General features: G+C 36.7%; 1 protein-coding gene across 1 annotated transcript in view; it reads right to left on the minus strand.

Moving 5' to 3' along the window:
- The window catches only part of LOC140437449 (cytidine deaminase-like), a 30,108-nt gene extending 23,084 nt beyond the window's left edge, over positions 1–7,024 (minus strand). The window contains exon 1 of the mRNA XM_072526987.1: positions 6,886–7,024. The gene's annotated coding sequence lies outside the window, so the exon portion shown is untranslated. The remainder of the gene's footprint in view (positions 1–6,885) is intronic.
- Between the last annotated feature and the right edge of the window lie 3,996 nt (positions 7,025–11,020).

An 11,020-nucleotide genomic window follows, 5' to 3' on the forward strand; every position in this document is an offset into this window, starting at 1 on the left:
TCTTCTTCGTCTAGCCATTCACGTCCACATCTGAACATAAGCCTCTTCAAGTCTTCCTTTCCATTGTTTTTTATTGTACGCTACTTGTAGCCAATTTTTCCCGGCAGTCCTTTTCAGATCATCTGTCCATCTTATAGGAGGTCTGCCTCTGGGTCTTTTGTGTTGGTGTGGTCTCCAGGTTAAAATTGATCTGTGCCATTTGTTTAGATCGCTCCTAGCTACATGTCCAGCGTATTCCCATTTCAACTTTAATGATTTTTGCACCACATCGGTGACTTTGGTTTTCTGTCTTATCCATGTGTTTGTTTTCTTGACCTTAAGTGATATACCTAGCATTGCTCTTTCCATCGCGTGTTGAGTGACTCTAAGTATATTCATATTCTTTTTTGTGATTGTCCATGTTTGTGCCGCATAAGTTAATATCGGAATAATGCATGCATCAAAAACTTTAGATCTAAGATGTAATTGAATTTGTTGATTTCTGAGTATATAGTTCAGTTTACCGAATGCTGCCCAAGCTAACTTTCTTCTTCTTTTTATTTCTTCAGTTTGAATTTCCCTATTTAGTATTATTTTTTGTCCCAAGTATATATATTCTTCAACTTTTTCTATAACTTTATCGTTTATTATTGTCACGGTGTCTTCGGAGTGCATCACTTTTGTTTTGTTTAAATTCATTTTCAGTCCTATTTTAGAAGATTCAGTATGTAGTTCTAAAAGCATGGTTTGCATTTCTTATAGGTCAGTAGCTATCAGGATTATGTCATCTGCAAATCGTAGATAACTGAGGTAGCGGCCATTGATGTTTATTCCCTTATATTTCCAATTTAGGTTTTTAAAAACGTCCTCCAAAACTAAGGTGAACAGTTTGGGTGATAAAGTATCTCCCTGTTTGACTCCCCTGTTTAATGGTACAGGGTTCGTGTGTTCATTTTCATTTAGGTAGTATGTAGCTGTAGCTTGGTTCATAGTTTCTTTTATTAAGTTAATATTTTTTTTTTTTTTTTTATAGCCCTTCTTCTATCCGAATTGTCGAATAAAGGCCTCTCCCATTTCTCGCCATTCATCCCTGTTGTGTGCTAGGCGTTTCCACATTGGTCCTGCGACTCTTTTGATATCGTCGCTCCAGCGCATTTGAGGTCTTCCTCTTGGTCTCTTCGCATCGTACGGTCGCCAGTTTCCGACTTCTTTGTTCCATCTACCATCTTCGAGACGTTCGTTGTGTCCAGCCCATTTCCATTTTAATTTAGCTGCTTGTTTCGCGGCGTCCTTTATTTTTGTTCTGTTCCGGATTGCTTCGTTCGTTTGCCGATCTATTAGTGAGATACCAAGCATCTGTCGTTCCATGGCTCGCTGAGTTTTTCGAATCTTGTCCATGTTCTTTTTTGTGAATGTCCAGGTTTGAGCTCCGTAAGTGAGAACGGGAAGGATACAAGAATCGAACACTTTTGTTCGAAGGTTTTGGGGTATCTTTTTGTCTTTCAGTATGTATGAGAGTTTTCCAAATGCGGCCCATCCCATTCTTACTCGTCTGCTTATTTCGGTAGTTTGGTTTTCTTTGTTTATCTTGATATTCTGACCCAGATATATGTATTCTTCTACATGTTCCACTTTTGTTTCTTGGATGGTTATCGTCGGTTGATCATCTTTATTCGACATTAGCTTACTTTTACTCAGATTCATTTTCAGTCCTTTTTTTATGGATTCCGTATGAAGCTCATCGATCATCGTCTTCAGTTCTTTCCAGCTGTCGGCTATTAGTACTACGTCATCTGCATATCTTAGATGGTTTAAATACTTTCCGTTTATCGATAGTCCCTTCGTTTCCCAATTTAGTGATTTAAAGATGTCTTCAAGTGCGGCAGTAAATAGTTTTGGAGATATGGTGTCTCCCTGTCTTACTCCTCGGTTGATTTTTATTGGCCTCGTTTTCATTCCGTTATCCATCGTGACTACCATTTCAGCGTGTTGATATATATTATGTATTAATATCCTATATCTAGAATCTATTCTGCTGTTGACCAGTGCTTCCTCAATAGCCCATAATTCTATGCTGTCAAAAGCTTTCTCGTAGTCTATAAATGCTAAACAGATTGGTAAATTGTATTCGTTAACTTTTTCTATTAGGACCTTTAGTGTGTGAAGATGGTCACATGTACTGAACCCTTTTCTAAATCCGGCTTGCTCTACTGGTTGATATACATCGAACTTTGTTGTCAATCTATTTGTAATTATTTTTGTGAATGTTTTATAAAGTTGTGATAGTAGTGATATTGGACGATAATTTTTCAGATCTGTATTGTCCCCTTTTTTGTGTATTAATATTGTGTTAGCAGTATTCCATTCCTTTGGTATGTTTCCTTCAAATAGGCATTTATTAAAAAGTATTTTTAGGTACCTGATGACTACTTCTCCGCCTTCTTTCAACATTTCTGCCAGAATTCCATCACTACCCGGTGCTTTATTTCTTTTCAATTCTTTAATTGCATTTTCTATTTCTACTTCGCTTATTTCGGGCATTACTTCAGAATTTACGTTTGTTATTTGTCTTTTCAGATTTTGCTTTGAAGAGTCGGGGGGATCGTTTCTTGAGCGGTATAACTCAGTATAGAAGTTTTCAACTATGTTTGATATCTGAGCTTTGCTTGTTTCTAGTTGGCCTTGTTGATTTTTCATAGTTATAATATTTTTCTTTCCTAATTTCGGTTTGGTATATTTCAGACTTCGATTTTTCTCTATCACTCTTTCTACATGTTCTTGTTGATGTTTTTTAATATCGTCTTTTATCTGTTTTCGTATGGCTCGATTAAGTTCTTTGTATTCTGTGGTATTTCTTTTGTTTAGTGACAGGAGCTCTTTTCGTTGTTTCAGCATATTCTTCGATTCTGCACTTATTTTGGATTTTTTGTTGTTATGGCGGGTTGCTACTTCTAAGCTAGCATTCAATAGTTCTTTTGTTATAACTGAGTTAATTTTATTAACGCTGAGTTGTTCTAGATTCAGTGCTTGGGCGGTTTTTAATTTGCTAGCATATTTTTCTTTATCGACTTTTAGCTTTTCTGTGTCTATTTGTATCGTGTTATTAAAGTTAATTCTACGTTTGCTATACTTAATCCTTAGTTTAGCTCTAACCATTCTGTGATCACTACCCAGAGAGACATTATTTATTACTGTTATATCTTCTACGATATCTTTCTTGTTACACATGATGTAATCGATTTCGTTCCTTGTTTTTCCGTCTGGTGATAACCACGTCCACTTTCTTTGCGGTTTTTTCTTATAAAATGTGTTCATTACGAAATATTTGTTGCTATGTAGGAAGTTAACCAGGGTTTCTCCTCTCTCATTTCTAACACCATAGCCGAATTCACCAATATAGTTTTCGCTTTCTTCTAGTCGTTGTCCAATCTTAGCGTTGAAATCTCCTATTATAAGTGTGTAAGTGCTGTGATAGTTCGTGTTGGTTTCTATTATTTTCTCGTAGAACTCATCTATCTCTTCATCGGGGTGTGTTGAAGTTGGGGCGTACACTTGAATGATTTTTAGGGTGATTTTCTCGTTTATATTTATCACAATCATTGCAATTCTTTCTGAGATTCCCACATATTGTTCTATTTTATTAGCATGTTTCTTAGAAACCAGAAATCCTACGCCATTTAGACTTTGTTCTTTGTGTCCTTTGTAATATAAGATGTTACCTGATTGCAATGTTATGCGCTCCTCACCTTTCCTTTTTACCTCTGCGAGACCAATTATGTCCCACTTTAGGTCCTTTATTTCTTCTTCTAGCTCATAGATTTTTTCGTCTCTGTTTAAAGACCTTACATTGAGTGTTGCTATATTCAAGTTTGTTGTTTTTAGCGATTTCTTGCTTCCCCCAGATTCCATGAAGCTGTCCTTTTTTATAAAGGAGTGGGACTTGCCAATACTGTATGATCTACCCATCTGGGGACTTACTCCTATCGTTTTAGAATTCGCCATCATTTTGGGGAGGTTATTAGCCTTAAAACACCGCGCTGGCCAGACGTGTTGGTGAGTGTGTATTCAGCCGTCCATTCTGGATCAGACACTGTTCGTAGCCGTCCACTCTGGATCAGACGCTACAGTTTGTGATCTTATACTATCCCTAAAATCAAGGGTTGCCAGCTCCGCCATCTTCGCCGTATCGAAAGTATTCTTCGTCGCCTTGGATGCCGTTCTGGACTTCATCCGTGACCCTGGACAAGGGACCCTTAGCAGGTGCTAGCTTCCCGGGTCAAGAAGCTCCTGGAATCTGCGGAGGGCAGGGATTGATTCACTTTCCCTGATAGGACTATCCAATAGAATCCAAGGGACTCCAAAGGAGTTCCTACCCGCTACCCACGGTAGCGGGTAGGAACTAAGGAAGTAACGTAGGAAGCTAAGTTAATATATCTGCTGTCTATTCTACAATTTTGCATTGCGTTTATTACGGCCGTGTGTTCTATGGTATCGAAAGCTTTTTCGTAGTCTACAAATGCTAGGAAAACTGGAAACTTGTATTCGTTACATTTTTCTATTAATATTTTTGTGGTTAACAGGTGATCGGAAGTTGAATAGCCTTTTCTAAAACCTGCCTGTTCATATGGTTGGTATTCGTCTAATTTCCTTGTTAGTCGAGTAGTTATGACTTTGGTGAGTATTTTAAACAGGTGTGACAGTAGGCTGATGGGTCTGTAGTTTTTCAATTTTCGACTATCACCTTTCTTGTGTAATAAGATTACTTTAGAGTTGTTCCAGCTCTTAGGGACTTTGCCCTGATGTAAACAACTGTCCACAAGCTTAGTTACAATTGCAATTAGTTCCTTACCTCCTTCTAATATCATATCTGTGGTAATACTATCTTCTCCTGCAGCTTTATTTCTCTTCATGTTATCCAATGCTGTAGTTACCTCTGAAATTGTTACTTTTGGCATTATTTCTGATCCAACATTTTTTATTAATTTCCGTGCTGGTCTCATGTCATCATGTTGTTGATGTGTTCTGTAAAGTTCTGTGTAAAATTCTTCTATTCGTATCAGTATCTTTTCTCTAGTTGTGATTTCATTTTCGTCTTTTCCCATTAATGATATCATCTGACGTCGTCCTAGTGTCGGTCTGAGGCATTTCATACTCTTATTTTTTTCAATAGTTGTTGTTATTAATTTTTCGTTTTCTTTTCTTTTTTGTTGCTGATTACTTTTCTAATCTGCCTATTAAGTTCTCTTGTGAGATGTTGCGAGTTGCGATGTTGCGAGTTTCTAAGTTATTATTTTTATTTAGTTAAATAAAAATGGAACCAAATAAAGTTATCAGGAGCGCAAAATCGAAAACGAAAAGCCGAAAAAAAAGAGATGACTTATTTGCAATTTAATAATTTGTTACCATTTACTCAATAGAATTAATTCAGTTAGTAAAGCTATTCAAGAGGAACATATAAATATTTCGTTAGTTATGAGTTATGAAATTTATTGAAAATTTAATAAATTATTTCTTAATATCGTCATAACACAAATTATAACAAAATTTTGGAGGCAGCAAAACAATTTAGTGAAGATGTAGATGGAAAAACGGATTTAAATCTATATTAGAAGTTTGAATAGCCCGTGAACCCTAGACCTTCGTTATTTTATAAAAGATGAAAATTTGTCAGCCAAATTTTTCCCTCAAAAGCCAGACCATTTTGTACCCAAAATACAGGTATGCAAGTTGGGACCATTATGAAGTTTGATTTATCGCGGCCTTGGCGTGTAGAGGCCTACCACCTAGGAGGGGAGGTCACCCCCATTTTTCGCGGCCTACCACCTAGGAGGGGAGGGGGAAGCTTTGAAATCTCAATTGGGCACCCCCATTTTTTATTGCAGATTTGGATTCCTCATAAAAAAATAAGTACCTTTTATAAATTTTTTTTCGAATTATTGATAGACAGCGTAGAATTGAAAAAAAAAAACGATTTATCATGAACATTATGGAAACGGTTTAATATCTCGAAATACACTTCCAAAATGCAAAGCCAAAAAACACATATTTATTATTTTTCAAAACGAATGGCACCAAACACGACCCCGCACCACCACACTTTGAGGGTGGGCGTGGTGCAAGTTTGAAATTTTAAATAGGAACCCCCATTTTTATTACATATTTTCATTCTACAAAACCTTCCTAAAAAGCTGTATTAAGTACCATGAAAATTACCTTGCAGACTTCTAATCTGTATATGTTTTTTTGTGATTACAGCAGCATCTATCACGAATCGAAAAACAATTCAGATAAAACTTGTTTACTTTTTTACGTAGAATCCTAATCTGCCATAAAAATGTGTTTTCTATTTAAGATTTTAAAGTTGCCCCCGGCTCCACCTTCAGAGAGTGGTTGTGAGAGGTCGTGTTTAGCGCCATTCGATAGATTTTTGAATAATATTAAAAAAAAAGTGTTTTTTGGTTTTTCTTTTGGAGGTATATTTCTCGAGATATTAAACCGTTTCCATAATTTTCCTAGGATATCAAGATAAATCGTTTTCCGATTCGAAAGCCATCTATCAACATTAAAAAAAAATGTTCCTTATAAAAGGTATTTATTGTTTATGAGGAATCCAAATCTGCAATAAAAAATGGAGGTTCCCATTTGAGATTTCAAAGTCCCTCCCTGTTCTAGGGGGTGTCTACCCGTCATGATAACCCAAACTTCATAATGGTATCATCTTTCGTACCTGTGGGAGCAGGCGCTGACAAATTTTCAACTTTTCTAAAATAACGAAGGTCTGGGGTTCATAGGCTATTCCTCTACAACCAAAAACGCCCAAGATAGATTTATTGTTAACGTTTTTATACCTTTATAGATACTGCTTTAAGCTCATTAAACAAAAGTTTTGACTTATTAGACACTCACCTTAATAGCTTTAGTTTTTTTATAAAATCTGTTTGGGATAAATTACGAAAATTTGGGAAAACACTGATAATTTACAAATAATTTTGACACACGATGACAACAAAAACGTTAACTCCATAGAACTTTTCGATGACATTTTGATTTATAAAGATATTTTTAGTACAAATGTTACAATACCAGAAAATCCATTAAAAATTTTAAAATTTATAATCTCAAATCATTTATATCTCTTCAAAATTTTGCAATAGCATTAAGAATGTTATCAACGGCTCCAGTAAGCACACCTAGTGGCGAGTGCGTTTAAGAATAGCTATGACACAGGCGAGACTTGATAGTCTAGGATTAATTTCAATAGAAAATGGTATATGTAATAAATTCGATATTATTATTCTTGTTGATAATTTTACAAAATTTTGGACACACGGACACATGAATAATTTTTTTTAAATCATTTACATCGTGTTTTGCTAAATTTTGTACGATTGCCAAAAGATAAAATAAATATACTCAATGACATTAGAAGTGTTACACCTAGAAGGAATAAATTCTTGAACTTATTTTTTTGGCAACAGAATGACAACATTTAAAACATACTATGATAACAATATCAATGTTTTATCTTTTCTACTTTTTGTAAAAATAAAGTTTTACCTTTAAATTTTTTTGTGAAGATACTGATTTGTAAAAACCGGTTTGTATAGAAATTTTTAGTTATTATTCCTCAGTCTAATTGTATTCAGTGTAAGAAAATGCCTCGAGTTCGAAGACATCAAAATTACCACCATATAAGCGATTTTGACAGGGGCAGAATTATTGCGTATAGAGATATGGGTTTGTCGTATCGCGAAATAGGCTGTCGCGTTAACTGTACGGCAATGACGGTTATGCGTGTCTGTCGTGTGTGGACAAACGAAGGTAGAGGAACACGAAGAAGACCTACTGGTCAACCGAGGCGTACCACAGAGCGTCAAGATAGGCGCTTTAGATTACTTGCTCTGCGAGACCGTTTTGCTACTACGCGTCAAATTGCTGACCAATGGTTTGGAGTAGTAGGTAGACCTGTTAGTATGCGTTCACTATATCATCGCATTCGAGCCTTTGGACTGGTTTCATTCCGCCCACGACTAGTGCTTCCTTTGACTGCGCATCACTGTCATCAACGTTTCAATTGGTGCAGAGAACGGCAGCATTGGGTGGCAGAATGGCGTAATGTAGCATTCAGCGATGAATAAAGATTCTGTTAAGGAATGCATGGTGGTCGTAGGATGGTAAGATGCTGCCTTGGAGAGCGACGAGATATCGGGTTTGCTGTTGAGAGACATGTACACAGGACAGTTGGAGTAATGGTGTGGGGGGCTATTGCCTATGGTAGCCGATCACCACTTGTGTTTATTCGAGGCAATATGACAGCTGCGCGTTATGTTGATGACATCTTACAAACCACTTTACTGCCTTATCTCGACGGCCGTCGAGACGTCTTTTTTCAGCAAGACAACGCGCGTCCTCATATTGCTCGTCAAACTATGGACTCTCTCCAAGAAGCTGGCGTTAATGTTTTGCCGAGGCTACCCCGTGCTCCGGATTTAAATCCTATCGAACATGTATGGGATATGATGGGAAGGAGACTGTCCACTTTGCACCATCCTCCACAGACTCTGGCACAACTAATACATGAAGCAGAGAACAACCCAACACATGTGTCTCTGTTATTCTAGGCATGAAGTTCAAGTTGCTTGGAACGAGGTGCCACAAGCAGACATCGATCATCTCATTTTGTCAATGCCTAGACGTATACAGGAGTGTATTCAGCTATGGGGTCGCCAAACACATTATTAATTTTTTTTTGATTACTTGTAAATAAAAATTCTTGACAAGGTTATCGTTTCATTCTTGATGTAAATCTACCATGTTGCCAAAAAATTAAGTTAAAGAAATTATTCCTTCTGGGTGTAACACTTCTAATGTCACTGAGTATAACTAAATAAAAAAAAAAACGAAGCGCGCCTGTGTTAATTTTGCAAGTGGACAAATACTTTATAACCTTGCGCAGGAACTGATGAAAAGTATCCTCGAGAAAGAACATAATACACTAGTTGGTAGGGTACAAGTTGGAGAGCTCAATCTGCCCTAAACATCTTCATCATGGTGCTTTGTTTTCCTGAGGTAAAATACTCAGTGTGCAGCTTATCTGCACGCACCCACTAGTATCCACAATGGTATTAATGATTCTGTGAGATTATTATCAGGATGTTTCATAAACATTGGTAGGTTTAGATGGTCTGAACATGTGTTAAGAACAAATGAATCTACCCACCCAGACGAATCCTATTAGAGCTAACAGTACAAAATAGGATCAGGGGTAGACCAAGAATAGCATGTAGGGATGGTGTGGACGAAGATGCGAGGAATATCGGCAACGGTTAGTAATCAACAAATATGACTGGCGAAATGGACTGGGGAAGGTCGAAGCTCAACTTGGGCTGTAGTATAATTGATGATAATGATGTCTAGCCTCCACCCTATATCAGGAGAAAAGTCTTATCGGAGATAGAAAAGAAAAAGTAAGCAACAGACCCAAATCACCCATTGTATGGTTAATCATTGCTGCTTTTTTAGGATCATGGAAGACAACTGTAGAAGGAATGCTCACCAGTTAACGTCGCGGTCCTAGGTAGCAGCTGCGGCAGATATGCGATATATGTGCCTGCGGGAATGTACAAGGCAAGCAGTACCTTAACTGCCTAATTCTAAAGGAATGCTGTATTCTCACAGATCTCACACTGGCCAATGAAAGATATATCTATGTAGCGGTTATTGAAAAAAAAAAACTTAATTTAGAAGCTTCGTGTAACCCGGACACAGAAAGTAAATAAATAAAGTCATTCCCTACATTTTCCTCCAAATATCCCATACAATGTTGCTTATTTAAAGGAGTGTAGCCATCTTTCTGGTAACACATGTTAACGGTATAGTAAACCTTGGTTGCAGATATGGAGGCGTTTTTCTAGAAACACCATATTTTAAAATATCAGGCAATATAGGTTTAACAATTTTCATTTTGCTGGTCTTAGACTCTGAGGGGAGAGCTCTGAACTGAGAAGTAAACTCCAGCACCTCGCTAAGGAAACGACTGGGTAGGGTAATTCTTATTCCCAACACAACAGGTGCCAATAGCTAATAGGGAACGTTCCATGGAAATACAGGAGAGATATCAATAATATATAATCTAATAAACAACGGAGGATCAGCTGAAAACATAATATAGGTGTAGTAACTGTCGTTAACTGTAGATTTGTTGATGATGACACGCACACTCTTACACAAACACAAAATACATATACACATCTACGTCATGCTCAATCGGTAAATCACCATTACAACTGGTTTACCATTTGATGAAGTGTATACTGTAACCACTATGCTGCCAAATTCCGAGATGTATTACTATCATCCTCAAATGATGCATGGCTCAGGCGTAAATATTGCCTAACTTTTATGATGTTTATATCAAAGTTAAACCTAATACATAAAGGCTATTTTATATATTTTTACAGCTTCTTTGTATTCTGGTAACCACGATGGTAGTAGTTTGTGATGATTTTCGTTGAGGAATATCTTATGTCGTTCATTTTTCATTGTATGAATTTTGTAAACTGAATGACTGATAGACTACCTGTTGATACACTATCATCGTTTAGATTTTGAGAAGCTATAATACTTTAATACGCCCATTACAAAAACCATTTTAAATACTTAGGATGCTAGATAAACGACACATAAAAAAGAAATTAAAACTCTTAAAATGAAACTCTGATGAAATGAAAAAAAAAAAAAAAAAATGACAAGATAAGCATGTATGAAATGCTGCTTGTTCATTGGTGGATTAATACCTCTATTGGTGGTTTTCACTCCATCTTTTGCGCAGTCGTCCGATACTTCTGCCGATTGGTGACTTATCTCTTGCTATTTTGACGACACGGGTCTCCTCCATTCTGCTTATGTGATTATTACATTTTGTTTTTCTATTTTGTGCCAATTCATTTATACACTGTACGTTACATTTTCTTCTAACGTTTTCAATTCTCTTACGATCTCTCAGCGTATTTCCTGCAATTCTTCTCAGTACTTTCATCTC

This window comes from Diabrotica undecimpunctata, chromosome 3, assembly GCF_040954645.1.
Source record: "Diabrotica undecimpunctata isolate CICGRU chromosome 3, icDiaUnde3, whole genome shotgun sequence".
Lineage (NCBI taxonomy): Eukaryota > Metazoa > Arthropoda > Insecta > Coleoptera > Chrysomelidae > Diabrotica > Diabrotica undecimpunctata.